This window comes from Musca autumnalis, unplaced genomic scaffold (genome assembly GCF_047663935.1).
Source record: "Musca autumnalis isolate F117 unplaced genomic scaffold, ASM4766393v1 scaffold_2, whole genome shotgun sequence".
In the NCBI taxonomy this organism is placed as follows: Eukaryota; Metazoa; Arthropoda; class Insecta; order Diptera; family Muscidae; genus Musca; species Musca autumnalis.
The window spans coordinates 107,857,341-107,870,518 of NW_027411755.1; the positions used below are offsets into that span (position 1 = coordinate 107,857,341).

The 13,178-nt window shown below is 40.0% G+C and overlaps 1 protein-coding gene across 1 annotated transcript in view; it reads left to right on the top strand.

The window, feature by feature from the left end:
- Positions 1-1,842: 1,842 nt before the first annotated feature.
- Cog4 (conserved oligomeric Golgi complex subunit 4) overlaps positions 1,843-13,178 on the top strand; it is a 342,681-nt gene continuing 331,345 nt past the window's right edge. Inside the window, exon 1 of the mRNA XM_073968720.1 lies at positions 1,843-2,090. The gene's annotated coding sequence lies outside the window, so the exon portion shown is untranslated. The remainder of the gene's footprint in view (positions 2,091-13,178) is intronic.

The window sequence follows — 13,178 nt, forward strand, 5'->3', positions numbered from 1 at the left end:
TCTTGGCCAAATATGGTCGTGGGTGTAAAAAATTATATAAATAATTGCGATATTTGAAAAGCAAGCAAACATCCAAGCCATCATGGTAATAGGGCCAAGGAGCTAATGAACAAGCAGTACGAGAGATATGAGCGATCCTACAATCTTCGAACAAGGGAGGTAGCTTATGATGTAGGCCAAGAAGTGTTCCGTCGAAACTTTAAGTAGAGCAGCTTCGAGCTTGGTTATAACGCAAAATTAGCTCCGACGTTCCTTAAAGCACGCATTCGTCGTAAGTTAGGAAATAGCTACTACGAGTTAGAAGATTTGAAGGGCAATCTAGTGGGAGTTTACCATGCCAAAGACATTCCCCAGTGACGACTTTTTTGTTTTTTTGGTTGCAAGCGTTATCAGCTTTGTGTTCAACTGTTGACCCCAAAGTCTGATCTTGGCAGGGGGTATGTAATGGCAATTGCATCAACACATTATAAAAATGAATTTCTCTCATGTCTTTGTTTTGTATTATTAACATGGTTTATAACGCCATCTCTTGGATGCTACTTGCATAGGCTGTTAATTGGCTTATTTGATGTTTTTCCTTTTAAATTGGTTGTCATTTGTTTGCTTTTTTCTTTGTGACTGGAAGGAAGATGATAGTTGAACTCTTTACCGAGCCTTCAATAAGCCTGAAAAAGGTTCCCTTGCCATTTTGTCAGCTTCCCTACCAACTATTAACATCTACAAGCTCCTGAAGTTCCTAAAAAATCACAAGCTTTCCTATTTCCTTTAATTCAACGTATTTTTTTCCCCCTATCAGACTCCATTGTCGTCTGTGTTTCTTTTTTTATCGTTTTCCTCGATTGTGTAAGTGTAAAGGAGCACAACTAAAGCTCAACCATTTCTTAAATTTATTAATTTATTCAATTAGAAAGATTTTCATGATGATTTTAGTTCCTGGTGGAATTTGCTCTTATCCGAGGGGTTTTTACACCGATTCCATATCGAAACACCTTTCGGAACCTTTTATTTCAAACCACGAATGGTAATAACAAGCGATCTCTTCAATAATTAGCTTAGGTTTGGTTGATTGTTACTACAGCTTCTGTTGGCGCATTTCAAACTCTGCCTCTCTCACATTGGGCAAGGGACCGTTTCAATAAGGCTGGGCACTTTTCGCTGACCGTCGCCGCCTTGACATCGTCTCTATCGATCAATATATTTGTGTGAAAAGATTGTAAACGTGACATAACCAAAACGCATCTGCCCACATTTGAAATTTGTTAAACATGCTATTTAGATAATCCTCGATTTCTGATACAAGTTCAAAAGGTTCCAAGATCAGTGGTTTTAACGTCTAAACATACCAAGTGCAATCAATTTGAACACTAAAACAACAACTCCAGAAAATTGGTTTAAAAATAATAGTGAGAAGGTATTCCTTTCTGCCGAAGTGGCTTTTAAAAGACAAAATTTCGATTCATATGAATTGTTTAACAACATTTGTCAAAGCAGACTAACTTATATTGATTAAAGCCCAACATCAGATTTTGAGAATCAGTATATTTTAAATGAGCAGTTTTCCTTGTTTTTAAGAACTTTGTTTAAAATATGTGACCAATATTTTACTATAAAAACATAATAACAACGTAAAGTGCAAAAGAATTCATGTGAAACAATTGAAAAAGTGTGAAAAAGAACATTGAAAATAATCCCGTTTGTTCTAATAAGATCATTACCCAAGTGAAACAACAACAACTATTTTTATGTTTCAAAAATCGATTCTTAATGATCATTAATTGCAATTGCAAAAATTAGCTTGTGTACATTGGGTAATGATCTTACGGAAATGTTGCTACAGTGAACCTGTCAAGGGTGCCAACAACACCCTCAATTCACCACGAATGTTTCAAACTTTCGTGAAACATTAACTCAATTTCTCTAGTAACATTTCACAAAACATTCCGGTTCTCTTTACGAAACTCTCTTAACCAAAACCAGCAACATCATTTTCAACAGTGAACAACGAACGCAACATTGCCCACAAAAGGGTATAATAGCAGCAGCGTCGCCGACGCACGCATGAAAGCACTTTCAGCGAGGGACGGTGAGCGGTGAGTGATTTGTTTTTTTATTATTTCTTCCTTTGCATTGATATCCTAATGTGATTGGGTGATAATAGAGTGACCACCTTTGTTAAATCAGAAATGTTAAATATTTTTCTATAAATTTTGTTAAAAATGCAATATATCCTTTAAATGTTTTCCAACAATCGTTAATCAGCACAGTTGAAGGAGTGATAATTTTTTTCGGTAAATTTTAATCTTTGTATTTCGGTTAGTTGGTCACCCTAATATGACCCACGCATTTTGCCATATTGTTGTTGTGAATATCATTGGTTTGAGTAAGTGAGAAAACTAAACAAAAAGGGAAACATTAAGAGTTCAATGAACTTTGTGGATCAGATGGGTTCTTATGCACTTTCTTTTTTGTCATTATCATATGTTTTTGGTTTGATTTTTTTTTGTTTGGTTATGCAAAATTTGAGTACTTATTTAGTATTAATTTATATATTCAACCACTTTCTTGTTCTTTATGAATAGAAATATTTTTTTAGTATTAATAGTTATCCAGCTTTCTTTATTTTTATGGATTTCTTTTTTCCTTTTTAATGAGTTTTGTCATAAGGATTATGAAAGTATCCCTACAAATATTAAGTATTAATTATGTTACCATGCTTATTGAATTGTCATCTTAAATATATCGCAATGAATTTCGAGTAAAACCCAACTGCCATCTGTTTGATTCCATGTGAGCCAAAGGTAAAGTTTGCGACTATCTTTTTAGGGGTTGAAACAAGGCTCATATGGCTGTAAAGCCTGGATGGTTTCAACCATGGTTGGGTGGGCAGCACTGGCAACAAAAAACATCATGTTGTCTAAGTCTTTCGTTATGGTTAGCCACGAACTTTCTCTTAGCATGTTCTCTATTGTTTCTATACATTCTCTATCTTATTGTTCTCACTTGTTAGTATGAAACTCCCCTCTCTTTTCCGGTTCCTACCAATGTCTGTCTCTTTCCGTTTCCTTTTCTTCGACATTGCTTACTTTTTATAAAGCACGCACACTAATCAAAGTTTATTAGTAGCACAGTGGTAACTGCGGCGCAGAAGCATATGGAACCCTACCCACCGACGAGTGATAGGGCCGGAGATAGTGCGTGCTGATGTTTCGCTAAACGCCCCAGCAACATCTACCATGAACCCCCAACGTTGTATGCTACACATTCCAACAGAGAATTATGGGTGTAAGTCCACGTTTTGATATAGCCCCCATATTACGGTACCTCCCGATTTTCTGTATTTTAAAGATTTTAGCCCCATTATCACACCGAAATTGCTGAAATTTAGTATTTATTGTTGGGAGTATAAAACGTTCCCCTTGAAATTTGTCGGTATATGTCCACGCCTACATATAGCCCCCAAAGGACGGTACCTCCCGATTTTCGCTATTTTGAAGGTTCTAGCCTCATTATCGCACCGAAATGGCTGAAATTTGGTATTTAGTCTCCGTTGGGGGTATATAACCATCCACCTGAAATTTGTCAGTGTAGATCCTAGCATTCATATAGCCCCCATGGAACCGTACCTACCGATTTTCGGTATTTTGAAGGTTGTGCTCTAAATATCCACCCGAAATGTCTGAAATTTGGTGTTCAGTCTTCATATTTTTTGTGGGTTTATTGAATACATCGAACTCTTGTCTTCAAAAATGAGAATTTTTCTTTAAAAACGTTTTTTGACCGATTAGTGGTGCAAAACTGCAAATTTTTTGTAAAAAACCTAATGTTGAATTTGGCTGTTCAAATTTTTTTTAAAAAATTTATATTTTTAAAGTCACTCGTCCAAAGGCAAGATTATTATGTACTTAATAAGTCTACTAAAACCTATGATGATCGGTCCATTGGTTTTCGAATTTTAGTGGACACCGCAAAACATTTATATAAAAAGGGAGTGACTCCCTAACGAGATGGTCACTGAAAAATAGAAATAACATGTTCGTCTGCAAACCTCTGCAGCTGGCACCATTAGACCTTTGAAGTACTCACTTTTCACAACTCAAACAGCAAATAATATCGATATACACTTTAATAAAATTTTTCCCACTCCACTAATTTTCAAAATTGGTTCATAAAATCGATGTACTAAGTACTACAGACTTGGGTACCTGTAAACACCATATGATCACAATTTACTTCTTATTAGAGTTGTACAATCTAGTTCATTTGAAAGATCTAGTTCAATAGCTCAGCTCTTTTAACTGAACTAGTTCAGTAATCTAGTTCATAGTTCACTATCCAGTTCAATTATTCGGATCAGTATCGTTCACGAGCTCTTAATCGTTCTCTTGATGAAAACACATACTTACATACATACATCAAATAGGAACAAACATTAGAATAGTATAATTAAACTACAAAATATTACATTTAGAAATTTTTATTCCATTCATAAAGAAAGATAAAGTTTAAAAAAAACATACTTCGAAAAAAATGTAATTACAATTTCATTTAAGTGGCTGGCAAAAAAAATCGTATTTTGTGTGTTTGTAGAAATTATCACTGTATGTATGTTTCTTTTTATTTTTCCTTTTTTCTATCCAAAACAAGGCACATTGAATAGGTAATGGATTCGATATATTGGGATACGATGTGTTTAAAATGCTCTTTTTTTTCCTTATTAACTTCAGAGCGAAAACCTCCTTGGCCAATTCCCAAACGTTGGAGGGGAGTTTAAGCCACCACCAAAATGATCTTAAAATTTATTTTTATTACAATGGGGGATGACACTTCACATTGATCCAAAACATAAACAAAACATATTACATTACGAAGGCGTCACTTAGCACAGAGGACGGCGTCACTTTATGTGAATGACATGCTGAACTAGATTGTGAATCGTTCGTTGATCGTTCTTTGTGGATCTTTCGGTCGGCGCTCAGTGAGCTATTGAACTATAATGAACTATATCGACTGATCTAGTTCATACGCTCTTTTCAATGAATCGTTCAATTGAACTAGGTCGTTCATGAACTATACAACTCTACTTCTTATACCCTAGACAGACGGTAGCGTTAATTTGCATTAACTGCCTTAATTTAAATTAATTGGTGCATTATCCATATTCTTAATGCACACAATCAAAGGGAATTTAGACTGAATTTAGGAATTTCAATATGACAATGCTGTACAAGAGAGCCCATATTGATGTAGAAGAGAGAGCATATTCATTCTGAGACACAATTTGTATTGCAAACAACAACAAAACAGTTGTTTACCAGCAAACAGCTGTTTCGTAAATGCTGAAACTTTCGTCTGTCAGGTTAAAATTAAATGCCCATCTTAATGCAAATTAACGTTGCCGTCTGTCTAGGGTATAAACAAAAGTAAATCTACGTTTATTAAATCCAAAGCAACTGTAAAAATTTATTTTAGACGATAAATTACCTTAAATATGAAAATATGAGCATAATAAAAGTTATTAATTTTAGTAAAATAAGGACAAAAATGCATATTTCCAACAATTATCTATACCATAATTCAAAGTCCTTCAAATTTAAATGTTTACTATCAATTCTCATCAATAAATTTGTATTCCGAAGTACTTGGTTTAGACCATTTTTGGTCACGGTCGTGACACTGTAGCTTCGTTCCAGAAATAAAAAGTTTTTACACATTTAACGCATTTTGCACATTATTACCCGATATGCGTTCCCGTACACCAAAAAAGTTGCAAAATATTCACTTCTCTTTGAACAAAAATGGCGCTGAATAGCTTTCTCTTTAGAAACTTTTTACACGACAAAAGTACATTACACGATGTGTTTTTTACATATGGGTTGTCACTTTTTATGTACAAAATGTATTTGCAAAGTGACAGTACATATGTACGAGGGCTGCACGATAACTATCTGGCCTAACAATGAAAACGCGAATGTTTACCATCAAAAATAGATTTATTGTTTTCTTAAGTAATCTCCAGCATGATTTATACACTTTCATGTGCTCAGACCAATTGTTGAATCAATTTTTGTACTCTGATTGAGACACCACCAAAAGATGGTTTTGAACGCCTTTACAGCATTTTTTGGCGATTAAAATCGTTGCCAACGCCTATTTTTCTTGATATGCTGGAAGGAAATAAAGTAATTGGATCTCCAGTCAGGGCTGTACGGCGGATGACCCATCAATTCCACGTTTTGTCCTGTCAAATAGGCGCTGGTTTGAATCGATGTGTGAGAGCACGCATTGTCATGATGCGGAATGATTCGTTTTCTCTTATTCCTTTTTCGAATTTATCAGGAAAAAACCGAGCATTTGCTTCGAAGTGCTTCTTAAAGGCCTTTAGCTTTATATCTCCAGGTGACATTTTAGAGCCAGCAAACCAATATGAATTTGGAGGAGTATTGAAAAATTGTGTGAAGTATTTTCCTTTTGTTGCTGAAGCGAATTTGTAATTATCTTCCCATTCCTTCCACAGTTGGCTATAAATTGATCAGTATGCATCAGTTATTGATAGCTTTGTGCTTATAATCGAGCCAGCCTGTGCTGCATGTTTGGCAAAGAAATCTGCACGTTCATTTGATGGTATCCCAATGTGAGAAGGGGGTCCAAATTATAGCTCTGTTCCAGAACTAAAAAGTTTTTACAAGTTTTACCACTTTTACACATTTTGCGTTCCCGTACACAAAATTTGTATGAAAATCGTTTACGACTTTTGCCACTTTTACGACTTTTACCACTTTATAAAGTACGGGAACAGGCCATATAATAATTGATTCAAAGTTTGAGCTGTTTATCTTATTTACAATATCATTGGCAAGATAATTGTTAGAATTGTTGTGCTTTAGTGTAAGACAAGCGTTTTCACTATCCGTAAGTATAACTACTTTGTGACTTTCATCCTCCAGCATTATGTCAATTGCTTTATTAATCGCGTGTAATTCACCCATTAGAGAAGAGGTTTTTGAAGTTATCCTGAAAACAAAATTTTGGTCCCTGGAAATGTTGCAAACTGCACAGCCTGTATTATTATTCGTGATAGATGCATCGGTCGCCCATACTGAATGTCCTCTAGTTTTGTAGAATTCCAGTTTTTCCTGAAGAATTGATCGGAAGAATTCATTGGATTTGGAGTGTTTTGCCGCCTTGAAGAGATCTATGATGAAATTTATTTTGCTAGATGGTTTTGCCATCTGATTGATCATAATTTGGTCGAAAAGGTCTTTGAGTTCAATATAGATGTATCCCAGACTCGTTTTCTTGGACGGATTTATTGTGATGCTGTTGTATAGATTTTCATTGTACATTTTAAATTTGACGAGTTCTTTAGCAGCTAGATATTGACAACGCTGTTCGGGTGGTAGCATGACAGCCAGCGCATAAATGTTGAGAACTGGAGTAGACGGTGTGAGTCCAAGATTCCTTCTGAGAATTTGATTTTGAAAACTCGTCAGTTTCTTCTTGAGATAACGCGGCATGTGATAAGTTGGATAAGTTTATTGAAATACTAGGGGATAATCCATTTTTGTAGCTGTTTATCATCTTTAAAGCATTAAGTTATTTGGAACACGATGCCATGGTTTCATCGTAATGATCCTTAAGAGAAAGACTATTTTTGTTCTTTATATATGGGGACGATTTTAATTTTTCGCCATTCTTCTATTATTTCACATTTTTTCCAGGATAAATTAATCGCCTGAAAGAGGTTATATTTTGCCAGATCAGATAGGCTATTTATCATCTCATATGTTATCCCATCTAGACCCGCGGCTGAGGGTTTCTTTTTATTGTTACGGAATTAGGTTTAACTAATGTCCGTGTAGACGTTGTTTTATTCCCCGATACGATTTGTACCAAATAAAACAGGGTTCGTTTTAGATTACGTTTCTACAATGCTTTATTTACTTTATTAGACTAATTCGTAACCGACTTTAATTACTAAGCACACAGCTTGTATCTAGTTAGCACGCAGCACTTCTTTAATCGATCTGTTCAGTTCAACGCTTAAAACACAACTACTCCGTCATTGCCATTTCCACGGTATTTATACCCCAAAGTCTCCCTGTTCTAGAGTCCTCCAGAACACATATGGCAACATCTCGAATCTGTGCAGCGAACACACAGACGCACATTCGCACTAAGCGAACAACCATACTCACATACATACATGGGGGAATACAATTGGACGACAAGCACAGTAATGACGTAACAACAACAAACAAGTGCAAAGAAGTAACAAACTAAACAATAATTACATGATTATGGCAAAACAAAATAAAAACACATTAATGAAAGGTAAAGAACATCTAGAATAATGAAGAGAGTTCTACATGGTAGTTGTTGTTGCTTAAATAAAGTAACTTGTAACGTGACCGATACATGTTACCGATTATATATGTTATTAAATATTTATTTTTTTTTTCTTTCTGGGTTGGTTTTTATATGGCCCAACTTAATATATACCCCACCTTAACGTACTATGGCAATTCCCGTTCAACATGTACTTGCCATTGGTATACATGCATCACAAAACCTCGAATCTTATTTGACAACCGATATTATAGAATTATTTTTCTTCAGTGTATAGAAATGTGAACTATCTTCAAGCTATGAGGAAATAATTCTCAATCGCTTTATTTTACTCCCTAGCTAAATATTTCGGTTTTTAACACCAAGGATCGTCAAGTGCTGGAGTTACCCGAGTACGAAATATTTGATTTGTGGCAGTGTCCGCAGTCGGAAGATTTCGTACAAAACCCAAGGCCTTGGTTTTGCGATTCGTTCGCTTCCGCGATTAGTTCGCTTCCTGCGATTCGTTCGCTTCCTGCGATTCGTTCGCTTCCTGCGATTCGTTCGCTTCCTGCGATCCGCTCGCTTCCGCGATTAGTTCGCTTCCTGCGATTCGTTCGCTTCCTGCGATTCGTTCGCTTCCGCGATTCGTTCGCTTCCTGCGATTCGTTCGCTTCCGCGATTAGTTCGCTTCCTGCGATTCGTTCGCTTCCGCGATTAGTTCGCTTCCTGCGACTCGTTCGCTTCCGCGACTCGTTCGCTTCGAACTTAATCAATCGTCTCTTCTCGTTCCAGACCGACTACAAACGAGCCGAGTGCCACCAACCCGAGTACCGTTAACGAGCCGAGGGTCATTAATCCGATTGCCGAAATCAAGGAGCCGACTATACCGAGCCGAGTGCAACCAACCCGATTCCTCAAGCCGAGAGCTATCAACACGAGCAAGCCGAGACGAGTGTTGTCCACCAAACTACATTAGGCCGATCGTAGCCGAACGTCATCAATCCGACTTCAACGCCGAGTGCCGTCAGCATCCCTACCACAACCAACTCACTTCCACCCTCTTTTACGGGAACCAATATACCTACTGGCCGACTCCACTCTTCCGAACACCGTCGAGCCGATTGTCACCACTGTGCCAACATCAGACGATCCCGCCAAGGCCACGGAAGACATCCATCCTACGTCCATCATACGAAGCTACCCTGCCGAGACGAATAGTCGTACTAAATAAGTAAATAAGCCTATAGTACACGAACCCCCACATGTTTCTCATTATTTAAACACCAAGAGAGGTGATAATAAAGAATTAAATCATCATAACTCGTGTTTTATCTTAAGGTTTTGTGGGTCCTTGAGCTGACCCTGGAAGTGACTGAACTTACCTCAGCCATAGTTAAAACCCTCGTTATAAATGGCGCCCGAGCAGGGACCCGACAAAGACACGAAAAGCGGAAAACCACAACCTGCCGCCAACGAAGATTTGTCGAGTCCAATAAGAAACATGTTTGGAGAATCAGAGGCGGAAAACTCGTTAAGTCCCGAGTCACTTAGATGGATATATCTACAGAATCGCGAACAACTGATTCAGCACTGTAAGAAGGCTGGGCTCGAAACCGAAGGCTACAAGGTGGAACATCTTCGGAAGCAACTTAGTAAGTATATACGGGAAAAACGAACGCGAGCCTCTGCGGAGAACTTGTTGCAGGAGTTAGAAAAAGAAGTAAAATTGTCGATACAAGAGGGTTGCTCTGGAATCAGCATAGAAGTCCCGACACAGCCTACACGTACAAGCATGACAGATCTGGAGGTGGTTAATATTGTCCACCGCTGGTCGCTTAAGTTTTCGGGTGAACACGACCTTGTGGAGTTCCTTGAAAGGTTCGAGGAACTAGCCGAATGTCACACCATTCCATTCGACCGTCTCCTCCCTTCTTTGCTCACTATCCTGGAAGGAAATGCCTTAAAATGGTACCGTGTCAAAAGAGCCGACATAAAATCCTGGTCACAGTTCCGTGCTGAAGCGGAGAGATTTTTCTTGTCAAAACGCTATTTAAGTCAGATCGAACATTCCTTCTACAACCGTCGGCAACAAACCAGAGAAAGAGCGAAAGACTACATACTGGCGATGCTAACAACATCCAGACGACACCCTCAGCTTCGGAATGCGAACCACTTAGATCGAATATACGACGGTCTGCGACCAGAGTACAGGCATTACGTTCGACGCCACGACTTCACCACCCTTGATGAACTCATTGAGTTAACCGATGATTACGAATTATTGAAACGAGATGAGGCCCGCCTGGAAAAGCCGCACACTTCGCATATGATCCACGCAGCCGATGTGCCATATTCTCGTGATACACACTGTTGGCGCTGCAAACAGCCTGGACACTTCCGGTGGCAATGTCGTAAGAAACCGCTTCTATTCTGCTCTCACTGTGGGAAAGACGAAGTTCTCTCAAGAGAATGTGGCTGTATAAGCACCGAGTCAACGACAATTGAGGAGACAATGGCCCACGGAAAAGTTTGCCGATATTTTATTTCCGTCCTGGTCGAAGGTATCCGCGTTATCGCTCTCATCGATACCGGGGCATCCACCAGCTATATCGACGCGGCGATGAGGAAGTCACTGCAGGCCAGAGGAGTACAGCCTGGTTCGGCCAAAAGAATGATCCAGATGGCCGATCAGAGAGTGACGAATTGTGAATCGGACCTACGTCTGAGGGTAGAGTACCGGGGCAAGACGACTCAGCTGGCTGTAACGGTTGTGCCGACGTTAGCAGAACCACTCATCTTAGGCATGGACTTCCTATCAGCACGAAACTGTTGCCTAACTTTGGATGGAGAGCCAGTACCCCGAGTCATTACCGAGACGTTCGTTGATTTCGTGCACACAATTACCTCCCGAAGCTACCTCACCGAAGCCCAGGAGGCCCAGTTGAACGCCTTGCTCAACTATCATACCGACAAGTTTGCTGGAAGTCCCGGATTGTGCACGTTAGCATCACACACCATTAGGCTGAAGCATCAGGAGCCCATCAAACAACGTTATATGCCCCGTAATCCGGCTATGATGGCTATAGTGAACGACGAAGTCGACAAGCTACTATTAGAGGACAAAATAGAACCGTCACATAGTCCGTACAGCTCACCAATCGTGTTGGCACGAAAGAAGCAGGGAGGTTGGCGGATGTGTATAGACTACAGGCAGTTGAACGAGGTCAGCCTGCCCGACGCATACCCACTGCCCCAAATTAACGCGCTACTGGACCAATTGAGAGAGGCCAAGTTCATATCGACCTTGGACCTCAAGAGTGGATACTGGCAAATTCCTCTGGATGAGGCTTCTCGGCCTTGCACGGCATTCACTGCCCCTGGTCGGGGTTTATTTCAATGGAAGGTCATGCCCTTCGGGTTGCATGCTGCTCCAGCAACTTTTCAACGAACTCTCGATCAAATAATCGGTGCCGACCTGTATCCCTTAGTTTTCGTGTACCTAGACGACATAATCGTCCTCGGTCGGGATTTTGCTGAACACCTCAGAACCTTGGAAACCGTCTTCGAGAGACTACAGGCAGCAGGAATGAAGTTAAAAGAGCTGCGAAGGATTTTGGGTATGGCGTCGTGGTATCGACGTTTCATTCCTAATTTTTCAAGAGTCGTTCATCCTCTCAATCGTCTTCTGAAGAAAGGTGTGAACTGGGGATGGGGCCCGGAAGAAGCCGAAGCGTTCGAAACGCTAAAACGTATACTTACCGAAGCTCCTATTCTGAAATGCCCGGACTTCACGCGTCCCTTCTTCCTGCAAACGGATGCCAGTTTGGAGGGCTTGGGCGTAGTCCTTTTCCAGCGACATTCGGAGCAAGAATCAGTGATAGCATACGCCAGCCGATCCCTGACACCACTCGAAAGGAGTTACACGACCACTGAACAGGAGTGTCTTGCCATCCTTTGGGGAATACGAAAGATGAGGCAGTATCTGGAAGGCTACCGTTTCACAGTCATCACGGACCACCATTCTTTGAAATGGCTGCATTCGCTGAAGAATCCTTCGGGTCGACTGGCGAGATGGGCGCTGGAACTCCAGCAATATGATTTTGAGATAGAGTACAGGAAAGGAAGCCTAAATGTCGTTGCTGATGCCCTGTCCAGAGCACCTTTGCCGAACGTAGACGAATGTTTTGCCATGTCCATCGGCCCCGAGGATTGGTACAAGAAGATACTGAAGAAAGTTGCCATTAAACCCCAAGATCATCCCGACCTGCAGATTATTGAGGACCGACTGTACAAGCATTTCCCTCGGAAGAATGCCTTTGATCCGCGATCGGAATGGAAGCGATGTGTCCCAGTGGAAATGCGGATAAAGATTCTCCATTACCATCATGACACCGTTCACGCTGGACATCTGGGTATGTTTAAAACGTTGAAGCGCATTCAAGAAAATTTTTATTGGCCGGGAATGTCCAGGGATGTACGGAAGTACGTTCAAAAATGCGAAACCTGTGCCCGATATAAAGTGGAACAGAAAGCTCCTTGCGGATATATGCACACAATGCAGTGCAGTGCACCCTGGGAACTGGTTTGTGCCGATTTTGTCGGTCCATTGCCAAGGTCCAGGCAGGGAAACACCTCATTATTAGTGGTAGTGGATAAATTCAGCCGATGGGTGGAACTAGTACCGACAAGACGGGCCACCACACAGGATGTCGTCAAGGCTCTCAAAGAAAGGATCATTTACCGATTCGGGTGCCCGAAAATATTTTTAACGGACAACGGAGTTCAATTTACAAGTCGCTCTCTATCGTCATTTCTCAATGAACACAACATGGAGCATCGCACAACTGCAT